The sequence below is a fragment of the Anser brachyrhynchus genome (assembly GCF_964034855.1).
Source record: "Anser brachyrhynchus genome assembly, chromosome: 1".
Taxonomy (NCBI): domain Eukaryota; kingdom Metazoa; phylum Chordata; class Aves; order Anseriformes; family Anatidae; genus Anser; species Anser brachyrhynchus.
In genome coordinates this window covers 57,800,898-57,812,722 of record NC_137694.1, presented here as the reverse complement: position 1 = coordinate 57,812,722, position 11,825 = coordinate 57,800,898, and the positions used below count along the sequence as shown (strand labels likewise).

At 45.4% G+C, this 11,825-nt stretch overlaps 1 protein-coding gene across 4 annotated transcripts in view; it reads left to right on the top strand.

Annotated features, from left to right (window-relative positions):
- ABTB3 (ankyrin repeat and BTB domain containing 3) overlaps window positions 1-11,825 on the top strand; it is a 178,101-nt gene that overhangs the window by 28,728 nt on the left and 137,548 nt on the right. The window lies entirely within an intron of this gene.

Here is an 11,825-nt window from a genome sequence, read left to right as displayed (position 1 = left end):
AAAGAATCATTTCTCTGCAGCTGGGACTGTTCCTCTGGAAGAAGTGAAGGTTATAATTTACTTAGCTCCAGCAGGGCAGTGGATGCTGCACAGCCATACACACACGGTCTTACTGTTTTTGCAGTGCTGAGCAGCACCATCTTCTAAAACCCAGAGCCTAGGGTTTAATTCAGCTTACGAGAAATGGCAGGTTTTCCAAGAAAAGAAGAGTAACGGTGTTAATCTGCACGCCTTTATAATTCCCACATGAAGTGAAAATTAGCCTCCTTCTACTTTGCAGGAAAAACTTACTAAGAGGGGATCTGAAGGATTTTTACCTAACAAGCTATATATATATTACATTTACCTGCCTGTTATCAGTAACTGAAACCAAACTGCACTTGTCAAGATAAATATGCTAAGCACATATCACCTACTTGTGGAAGGCTGTCTGTGTATATCGAGTTTGTGCTTGATCCTGGATAGTCACAACTGACCACCAAGTGGTCATCCTATTCCTGCAGTCTCTCAGGACAGCATTCCTGGTTGCTTATGGTCCAGGCCAGCTCCTGGTTATGTCCCTGGAGAAGTTCTTCTTGACTTCTTTGGACCTGCCTTGCACCCTGTGCCTTGAGATTGCACAGGGTTGCTTGCATGAGGAGTGGGATGGCACCTAATGTCCATGCTGAAACAAAATATTTTAGCTTGACATCCAAAGCCGTGCTGCACGCTTCATTCTTTAGGGTGACAGGAGGTATTTTCTCACCGGCAGTGCACCAGGGCTGGGGAAACATTCCTGCCCCTCGTGCAGCAGCTGGCAGGGGAGAGCACCTGCTGGGGATCCCATTGCCTGGTGTGCTGTTACTCCTGCTTTAGTCTGTCAGCTGTTGTAACAGGAGTTGCTTTTACTGTCTTCTGGTGCTGTGGGGTGGGGATCAGATTGCTTGCTATGGGCTGGAAGACTTGAATGCATTGGTAGATGCTCCCATATATAGTGCCCTCTCCGCTTGGTGGATAAGTGTCCCATCAAGGTTACCAAAATAGTGCAAGAGCAGAAGCTAGCAACCAACTGCTCTCTCCATCCTGAGGTGAAATGTGATGGCTCCGGAGATGAGCACAGCCACGTCTAGTTGGAAAGGTCAACCAGAGGTTAGGAGAAAAGGGCCCAGGTACAATGAACCAGCAGCACATGCCACTCTGTGGCTCTGCAGGCAGCTTCTTGGGGTTCCTGGAGTGTTGTTTGTTGGCATGCAGAGAGGACGTGGCTTGGCAGAAGCCAGGCAATGAGTCAGATGAACTCCAGAGGTCTTGTCTCTCTGGAGCATGCTGTGCATGTTGGCAGACTCTTCCTCCTTGTAGAACTAGGGGCAGCCATGAGATCAAGAACTACGGGAAGAGCTAGATGATACTTTACTTCAAAAAAAAAAATTATTCAGGTTTATATTCAACATTCAGGTCTATATTTAACAGGACGGTATGCTTGAAATCTGATTGCAATTGTGGGTTGTTGGTTTTTTTTTGTATTTGGTACAAATTGGCTGTTGTATGAGATGACCGGGGTATTGCAAGCATTCTAAAAATGCAGGTACAGGTAGACATAAGCATCCCTAATGTTCTCGTGTGGAGATGCAGGGAATAAACATTTGTATGTGTGTAGAGGTAAATTTAACAAATTGTGACATTAACTTAAAAACATTATTAAAACAACAAAAAATAACACTGTCTATTTCCAGTTCCAGCTGTTTGAAAGCAGGGCTAAGTGGTTTTGGCTGTACTGCTCTGGAAATCAAGTCCAATGTTTACACACACTGCTCGTGCTAGAAATGATATAATCCTGTTTCAGAGCAGTTTAGTCACTGATACCAGTGTAGGTTCACAGAGGTTAGATGGTGGAAACATAGATCAGCAGAAGTTGGGTTCCAGTGAGAGTTTAGGGTTTTCAGAGCCCTGGAAGGCACTGGCAGTCATCGTAATGTGGAAAACTAACATGCAGACCATAAATATGCTGAGTGCAGTGCTTTGTGTGGCCATGAGCAAAGCACACCAATTTTATTTTTTTTAAAAAGTAGCTATTTGTCTATTTTTGTGCAGCGTTTTGTTGTCACTGCCAATCTAGCTTTCCTTTTTCCCCCTGGCTGTAATAACGAAATCCACCTCCCTGCCCCTCCACCCCCATCCTCTTTTGGGGGAACCCAGGTATTGTACTGGGTTTAGCAGTGGTAAATAGCTATTTGAAACTGAAGCAGCAGCTTAGGAGACGTGTCTTTCTTCTGCAGCTTGTGTGGCACACATGCATGCCCTTCGAAGCACGGTTTTGCCCCACTTATCCGGCTGGCTTCCCCACTCCAGTGGATTCACAGCCTTTTGTCAATAGTGGAAAATAGTTGCACATATCCGAAATAACCATAAATGATTTCTTCATTTTCTTCCTGTCCTTTCCAGTTGCAATACATTTTCCTATGTAGGTTTTGCGTTTCAACCTTTCTAGTCTTTCAGTCTTGTGGAGGCAGACTTGCTTCTGTTTTCCTAAATTAAGTAAGCTCAACCCGTGCTGCTGCTGATACGCTCTCAGATCAAACCTTGTAATCTCTTCATAAGCTGTCTTTTGGCCAGATCATGAAGTTTGCACTTAGATGAAATCCATAGGCATTTGCCTGAGAAAAAACCTCAGGATAAGGTTTTTGCAGGGTGAGCTCATAACGCGCTCAAATTTAACCCTTCTCTTTAAAGCAGTGGTGATGCTTTGAACCACATGTTCATTCTTACCTCCTACTGCTTTCTTTTTTTTTTCTATCGTGAAGGCTTTTATTTTGATCCTGACTGTGACTCTCATATATGACCATGAAGGTCTTTTTTGGTGCCACCCCTGGGTACCCAATGCCATACCTGTCCAGTGCCTTTACTTCAGAACCAGTGGAAGAAAGGCCTTTGGCTGCAGAAGCAGCACATCTTCCCCTTCTACAGTGGAAAGAGTGGAAAGTGCCTCTATATACAGTTTAACTCTGTGAGGTAAATCATCTCCACTTTTACATCACGGTACTCCAAAGAAATCAGAGTAAGAATAGTGATGTATCAGGGCAAAAGCCAGGTCCTGTGTTGCAGTGTGTGTTTTGGCAACAAGCCCGTTAGGTGGATGAGCTTCCTTCTCTCCTTTCCTTTCTTTCTTCCTCTCTTTGGTCCTCAAAAGTACCAGCACGGTTCTGGGCCTTTTAAAGGACTGGTACTTGTGAGCCAAAAGAAAAGAGATGTGGTGTGTTAAAATAATGAGTAGCTTCGCCAGAAGGATGTAATTGTGCTGGGGATTCTGGTGACCTCATAAACCACTCGAGCAGACTCGGGGTGGTTTTTCACCAAATTCCTGAGGGGGGAGACTCTGTGATTGCATGATTGCGTTTGAAAACGAATCCGGTTGTGCTTGGATCTCCTCAGCTCACTCTTATCGCTTCTCCTTACCTGCGATTGCCTCAGACCCTTCCCTCCCTTCTTCCGTCCGCTGCTCCAGGAGCGACTTGCAAATGTGCCGCATTTCAGGGTCAGGAGCCAAATCTTTATGGCATGGGCCTTCAGTTACCACTTTCTCCTGGCTGCGTGTTTTCTGCTGTGCTGGCTCCTCACTGAGCCCTCCATCCCCCCGCCTCGTGCTTCCAGACACCTTCCCATCGCCACGTCCCCAGGCAGCACCAGCCTCCCTGCGGTCTCCGCTGTCACCTCGCTTTCCTTTGCCTGAAATGCTGATTTTGTTTTGGCTGGGAGCCCGTGAACGTATTGTGTCTTTGTGCAAAACCCGGCACCAGCTCAAGGTGCAAGTTGCCCAACCTGTGCTCAGCAGGGGGTATTCTGCCCGGGTCAGTGGGATTGCCCGGGTGCGGGGCTGGAGCTGGGCCTTCCCCAGCTTCTGTCCGTCTTAACCCATAGCGTGACTTCAGGCCGGTTTAGGTAAATTTGCATTAAAATGTCCCTGGGCTGGCTGAGGGCTGTCCAGGCTAGGGGCCTCTTGTCAGCCAAGGTAAGGTGGTTCCTATCACCAGCTTGCTTGAGTTTGGACACAAATCACACGTAGACCTTGTGATGGGGGGGATTTCAGTCAAGGAAGGCGATTTGTGTGTGACTTCCACTGAGTTTGGTTCACCGAGCAGTTCGTCAGGTGCTGCTTCTGTACCGTGCTCAGCCGTGCCTGCTAACACCGACTGATTTTGTCGTAAAGTGTGCATTTAGAGGGAGGCACAGCAGCGATGAGCTGGTACATACAACTTTGCTCTATAAACATTAGCAAATGTTGGTCTGCATACAATCCATGCTTTGTTCCTTGGTTCAAAATCTCCATTTATCTCACCGCTTAGGTGCGAGAGCCTTGCTGTAATACTGTCTTGCCGTCAGGAAACATCCCTGGTAAGCAGATGCCTGCCATGCTCAGCTCCACCAGCTGCTGTGCAGGCTGACAGCTAAAGATTTATGGTTTGCGCCTTCCATGGGGAGAATTTCATCTTAGTGAATGCTAGTAAAATGAGTATTAATAACATTAATGCTGGGGAGAAACATTTTGCACCTCTGCAATACATTTATTCCAAAAATCTCACAATGCATTCAGTTGTGGGCTGGCCTGGAACGAATCCTGAGGCACCTGGGGAAGAATTTAGCCAATGGGTTGACCACTTAAAACCCCGCTGTCCCCTAATGAAAAGTGTGGGAAAGCTGAAAATTGGAGCTCGATGACTCTGCTCCTCGTCTCCTGCGCAATAACTTGCGGGTAACACCCCTCCTACCCACACACGGCTGCTTGTCATGCATCCTATTACATATACCTGTTTTATAATCGCTCTTGCAGGGTGCTGCTCACACGGTGAGAAGGACCTGCAGCAACGCAGGCCTGTCGCAGCCTCGGTTTGTTTAATGGCACGGGTTCGCTTGGTGGGCAGGAGAGCTGAACTTGCTTCTCAGTCTGTTCCCTGCACTCTTTCTTGGCGCTTAGCTGTGCTTTATATATTACTTGGAAGGTTGAAAAGCAGGATCTTGCCTCTTTATTAGTCTTTGCCTAATAAAGATGACTACCAGATACGTTCCTTGGCCTTAACAAAAAGTGATAATTAGCTATGAGATTAGACATGACCCAAGAGGAGGCATTTTCTAAGGAAAAAAAATCAACAGTGCCATCTAATGCAGTCTGTCTGAGGCACCACGTCCTCCCTAGGGGCACCATCTCAAACTGAGCTGTGACCCCTTCTGGTGCTTTGGTGCTGTAAGCAAGCCAGAAAGAATATTAATGATAAAGGGACACGCGAAGTAAGCTTCGCCTCAGCCAAGTAACGTGCCGCCAACCTGAAATTATTCAGCAGAAGTTTAGTTGGCAACGTTAATAATTGATGGTTCTGGCTGATACCACCACGTGCAATAGCGGTGCGTTCAGAAGCCCTGGACCTGATTAAAAATGCATGGGCTCACTGGATGCAATTTCAGTGCAATTAGTGTACGAAAGCAGAAAGAGCTGTATCCTTTATGAAACTGTACCGAAAGGCTTGAGTAGTTCTTCTATTAAAATGTCGTACAGGTTAGTAGTTGTTCCACATCGTCTGTACTTAAGTACGGTGTTCTAAGGGGTGGCTTCCTCAGCATTATCTGCTATAGGAGAAAACAAGAGCTCTGCACGTCACTGGGTTCAGAGGCTGCTTGGAAATACTCATCTAGGGCAGGAGTAGAGAAAACTTGTAGCAGTAGGTCTTCCAGCCTCACGTGCGCTGAATTTGTATGTGCTGGCAGCGCTGAGCATGGTGTGAGGGAAAGGTTAGAGCAGAGAAGATCATTGATCTCATTTGTTTTTCCTTTCTTTGCTGTGAAAACCTCTGTATCACGCTCATCACCAGGACTTCTGAACGCTGGCTGCAGGAGTTTAAATATTTGTAGAAGCACTTTAAACAATAATGGGGGGGAAAAAAGTGGTGCCGGATCCTTCACAAATAGCACTGTCAGCATCTGTGTCCGTGTCCTGGCAGAACACCAGCTGCTCCAGCCGCGTTGGCTCCTAGCACCACATCGCCAGTGTCGGTGTTTCGCCCCAGCGCAGCCAGCTCTCCAGGTGGAGACAAGTCTGACCAGTCTGCACCAGCTGCAATCTGACTTGTTCCGCTTCGTGACCAAGCAAAATCCTCTCTGTTCTCTGCAGCTTGCTTCGTTCCCTCCTCTCCGTTTTGCCTCCTTATTTTCCCTCTGCACTGGCTCGGTTTTCTGTCCTGCTGGCTGTACGCTCTCAGTCTGCTGCACATTTGTGGGTCCACATTTTCTGAAATGACTCCAGCTCCCTCGGTTTGTGTGCACGCATGCTTTTGTTTGCATGTGAAGTACATCATTTTACTAGCTTCTCACCAAATAGTGATTTAATTACGACAGCCATCAGATTAACTGGATTGCCTTCAGATGTGGTCCCCTTGGTGCGGAGTCCCCCGAAGGAGCGAGTGGTTCAGCAGCAGCTCCCCGGGGACGCTGAGCTCCCCAAGACCCTTCAGAAAGGAGGCTGAAGGGAGGAGCGGGCTAGGGACTGATGCACAACCTGTAGCATTTCACTTCTCACCTTGCGAATCGCCTGTGCTGAAAGCATGGCAGTGCTGCAGCGTACAGTTGTAGAAGAGCTGAAGTTGGAGCCGACTGCTGGAGAGCATCTAGTCCAACACCTGGCTCGAGGCAAGACTATCTGCAAATTTAGGTCACTTTGCTCAAGGGCTGACCAGTCGAGAATGTTAAATGCAAATAACAAGGATAAGAACCTGTTTCTGTTCAGCAAAGAAATTAATAATTCCTTTGTTTTGGCCAATATAAGTGAATTGTTCAGGCTATGGGAATTGCTTCCATATTCTCGCTTTTGTTAAAATCCCAGAGATGTGCAACCTATATTTACTGGTATGAGTTCATAAAGGTGTCTGCTCACGTGGCTGTTTGATCTCTGCCTTGTGCCTGTCCCACCTAGGCCAGCTTTCTTGTTGTTCTTGCAGTGTGACAGTGCAGAGGACGGCTGTGTAGTGGTAAGCTGAGGTTTGGGGCTTCACATTCAGAATCTCTCTCCTCGTGACTTTCAGAGGAGCCCAAGGGAATACCAAAAGCCCGGTGGGAGTCGGATACCGAGGACTGCATGGATGCTTAATTTAACCGAGGTGCCTGCGGCTGGTGTTCCCTGACGGCCGGCCGGCTCTGGCTGCCTGGCTGCCCTCCAGAAGCCCCAGGGGCCGTGGGTGTCTGGGTGCAGGGACCTGGGAATTTACTTTGTGCCTCCTGTTCCCCTTGAATATTCAAGCCTCCAGCTCCCTCCCTTGGCTTCCCAGTCAGTAATTTTGGGGTAACACGGGTGTCTGCTTCTCAGAAGTGCTGGTGGGATTAATGGGAGAGATTTGGGAAGCGCTTTGGAGAGGAACACATGAATGGTGGTGGTGTGGCAGCTTGGATTTGCTCGGTGTGCAGGGCAGGGAGGGCGGCTTGAGATGCCCCTGGCTGAAATTGCCGTCCCAAAAAATGTTTGTACTGTGTACAGAATAACCTGTGCCACCTCAAAACATGCATGTGCTCCAGTTTCCACACCTGCTACCAGCATTGCAGACACAGCAGTGAGCACAGCTCAGAAGCAAGCGCACCCTTTCAGCTGGAATTTCTGCTTTTCAAGGCAGGTAGGGTTTTCAGTGAGGTGAGAGGCATCTGTGACTGGAGCAGGTTTCCAGGGGTGGCTAATTTGTTTTAAATTATATCCCATGGGACAAAGCTCCTCATGTGAGATCTCTCAGCAGAGCTCTTTTGACATCAGTCACTGCTCATTCTGCTGGCACCGGGAGCGTGTTCAGAGGTAGAAGTACTCCATAGGTGAACAGATACCCCATCTCCCTCGTGGAGCCCAGGAAAAGGTAATGCCCATGCAGTTTAACGTGCGCTTTCTAAATCATCTGCTGCACATGCAAAACCCCAGGAAGCCAGACAGCTCTGTGTTGACACTGCCTTGGAGGACGGCCATGCAAATAGCTCATTTCACCATGGGCACAGCAGTACTGACCTTTCTAAAGCACTTGGTGCGTTTCATCATCGAAGGCGTTACTCAGAGCTGCGAAACAACCTTTTGAAGTAGGGAGCTCTTGTTATAATGTGCTGTACAGATGCAGCGCCCGGGCACTAAGCAGTCTTGGGTATTGCGTGGGAAACCTGCAGTTGGGCAGTGCTTGAAACCAATGCCTTGTGTGGCTGCCTGCTGGGCTCGTCTCCGTTTTCCCCTTTGCCACTTGGAGGGCAGAAGACTGCAGGTTTACTTTCTCCGAGTGATTGCTCGCCGCTGTCTTGTTTGGATGTTGACTTTCAAGATACCAAGGCAGAGCTGCAAGTGGCTGGTGGTACGGGGAGACCAGCTCAAAGGAGAAGTCTGGAGCACAGGGAAGAGGGATGAGAAGGCAAGCTAAGGGAGGGAAAAAGTGGAAGAGGGGATTATGGTTCAGGAGTGAACGTGTTCTTGCTCATTTAGGTCAAGAACGTCCCATACAAATCCACATGGAAGGATGTTTGCTGCTGCTCACACGTTAGCTCTGTAAAGTCTGTCTCAAGCAAGTAGGTGGACAGAAAACTATGGCCTGATGAGGAAGAAAGAATATGAGGATTTGTCAGAAAGCCAAAAAAAAAATGAGTCATCTTGAAAGTTTCTGCTAGGCCATTTGTAGTTCATGAGGAATTCTGGTTTAAGTATCTCTTTTTTTAATTATTTTTTTTTTGGTAATAATCAGCTTTTGTTACCTTTAAAAATGTAGTTTGTGTTCATTCAATATTATCTTATTACACACATTTTGTTCACATTCTGAAAAGAATAAAACCATCCTTATAAAAGTCTGATTGGGGTTTACAGCTGTCAGTTCTTGATTTTTTTTTTTTTATTTCCCTGTGTGAACGGACTTCCAATACTTTATTTTAACATGCTGCTACTTCTGGAGGATCTGTTTTTTTTTTTTTTTCCAAAAATTAGCTATTGCACATCTGGCTGTTAGTAGCACTTGTCTTGTTGGGTTCTTCGCCAACACAGGAATTTCCTTGGGTTGTAACCTAATAAAATCAATGTGAGTTTGTGCACAAAGCTATTGACCTTGGATACTCTGTTTGTTGTTCTTCCTCTAAAACGGTCCTTCAGGATATTCTTAGAATGTTTTCAGGAAGGTCCTTCATCAAAGGAGAAATCATATTATCTTAAATAATAAGCTTTTCATGGAGCTGGAGACTCTTGAAGTAAGGAGAATCCTGTATAAAATTCCCTGTTTTTCTTCCTGTAGGAGTTGTTTGCCTCCTTCTGTGTGAAGGTCGTGGAAGTTACTGAAATACGTTGCTTAGAGGGGTGGGCAAGGAATTAGCCAGTGTAACGTTTTGCAAAGCGTGTAGTAGCCATTTGGAAAGTTGAACGTTATTTTTCTTCACAGCAATTGTATGTGTTAGTAAATGGTATGTAATGACAACATTCTCTGGTTAAAAATGGCCTGAGAATTTTCCAGAACACTACTATAAAAATTAATTATTGCAAGCCAGATATTCTTTATGGGAGGCTTTCAGAAACAGAATAAAGTATGTGTGTGGGGAATAGATTACTGCCTTTAAGGCAAAGATACGTTCATATTAAGTTTTGCATAAACATAAATAGATATATAATCAACTTCTGCATATTCAGCAGCTCTAAGAGAGATTGTTTCATATCTTCCATCAGTCTTCAACAATGGAAGTATGCAAATCATTTTCTCATGAAAATTTAAGTTAAATGGTTGCAATCTTATTAATCTGATTACTCAAAACAACTTTTCTCAAAAAGAGGGTTAAACCAAGGAGCTAATAGTTGAATGCTTTTCTTCAAAAACTTATAAAGCGCGATTTTTCGATGGAAGGCATTGGTTAGTTGGGTCCACGGGAACTGTTTGGTTAATAGTATCACTTTCAGTATAGTGGTATTTTAAAAGAATTGGGTAGGAAGGATCTAAATGCTTCTTTATTTCTAGAATATCAGCTGATAACTTTAACGTGAACAGGAAAATATGAATTCTTCATCTGCCCAAAGCAGGGTGTTATTGTCATGTAACTGAAGTGGGGTTGTTGTGGCTTGCAAAATAGGAGTGCTAGATTTACAAAGAATTGCTGTTGGCTTTGTTCTGTCCCAAACCATAGGGTGTTTTTGATTAACCAGTTATTCCTGGCCTCTCGAGGGAGGGTTTAGAAGTCCAGAGTAAGAAGCAAGAGCAAGACGAATGGAAGAGTTTAACATTGTTCTGGTTCAAATCAGCTCAGGCATTGTTGGGGACAGAACCAGTGTGATTTAAAACGTGACCACAAAGTCCATCTTTGACTGTGGATTTTAAACCTGCTTTCATTTTGGCAGAGGGAAGCAGCATTGAAAGCATGCTGCTATTGGTATATAACTTGCAGTGTTTTTTTTTTTTCCTTTCAGTGTTATGTGGTAGTGATGGTTGGAGGTGAGCTTCATGTAAAGCTTTGGATGTAAAGCAGGTGACAAGTCTAGGAGTGCCCCTGAAGTAAGCCCAGATCTAAGTTTCCGAAAGAGCACTTTCATTTTTGGTAGACCTCCAGTTTATTGACGTCTGGGTACTGTTGCTTTTGTGCATCTTGAATAGTGACAAGATTGCCAGCTTCTGTGGTTTTACTGCTAGTATTTCGGGGACTGTTTCCTTACTCCATTTAAAGCCCCATCTACTGTAGGAGGGTTTCAGAGGAACTGGTGTGTTCGTTTAATTTTCCTCCTTCCCTCAAAATCCACCTCCACCACATACATGTCAGTTTTTACATGCTGTGGCTGCCCAAAGAAGCTTGAAAATATGAAGCGTGTATACTCCAGAGGCTCAGCAGCCTGCCAGCAAATAAAAAGAATTATGATTTGAAAATATATACATTGGGCTTTTTAAGCCAGTCTCACATCAGGGGGGAAGAGGGCAGCTGACAGATGAATTTTAAATATTTGTGGTTGGCTGATCTGCTCACCTTACCCCACATACTGCTTGTTTGTGTCACAGGAACTCTGTCTAGACAGGCGAGTACAGCGTGTTTGGAGAGGTGTTAGATAACATATTAAACATGAACTTTACAATTTGCTGTAAATGCAGTTCAAACATTCTTTTATTTAAATAATTAGCTTTAGTATCCTGATACTTTTGCCATAGTTGCCCCGAAAGCATAAGCTTTGCCCAAGGATTAAACAATCAAACATGTACTGGCATGTCATCTGGTTTATCCAAGTGGGTCTTCCCGATCATAGAGAAAATATATTAAAGGAAATAACAATGCTCTTCTACTCGAGCTGTGACTTCCAGGTGGGTTTAGGTTGGTCTTAGCCTGAAGAGGCCATCAAGACCTGGCTGGTTGCCGTGGGTCCAGGACTAGACCCGTGCAGAAGCTTTCTTTCACCCTGAGCCCAAGGATGTGATTCCCTATCAACCCCCACATACGCTAGCAACAAATTCATGCTTACAGTGAGAACTGACAGAAGGATTCACGTACCTTCTATTAGAAGTGTCACAACACAGCTTGATGTTCTTAGTGTGTATGGGTACGTTTGTCATGGACTACCTTTTCCTCCTAATTCCTTACGAAGTAAGAAGCAGCAGTACCTAGTAATCAACGACATAAAATACATTTATTATCTGAAGATTAACAACCTGCTATATGAACTGGAGGAGTCTGCAAATACAGGAATCGTACAAGATGCCAGGATACCATACAGCACTGTAATTAAGTGCTTCTACCCGGGGCTTGTCCTTACCTAAAACAAACAAGACCGTTGGTGGTAAAGATGACAAAAGACAAGTCTGCCGAGGGGGATGAGCATTTTCTACCTGTCACGATCACTA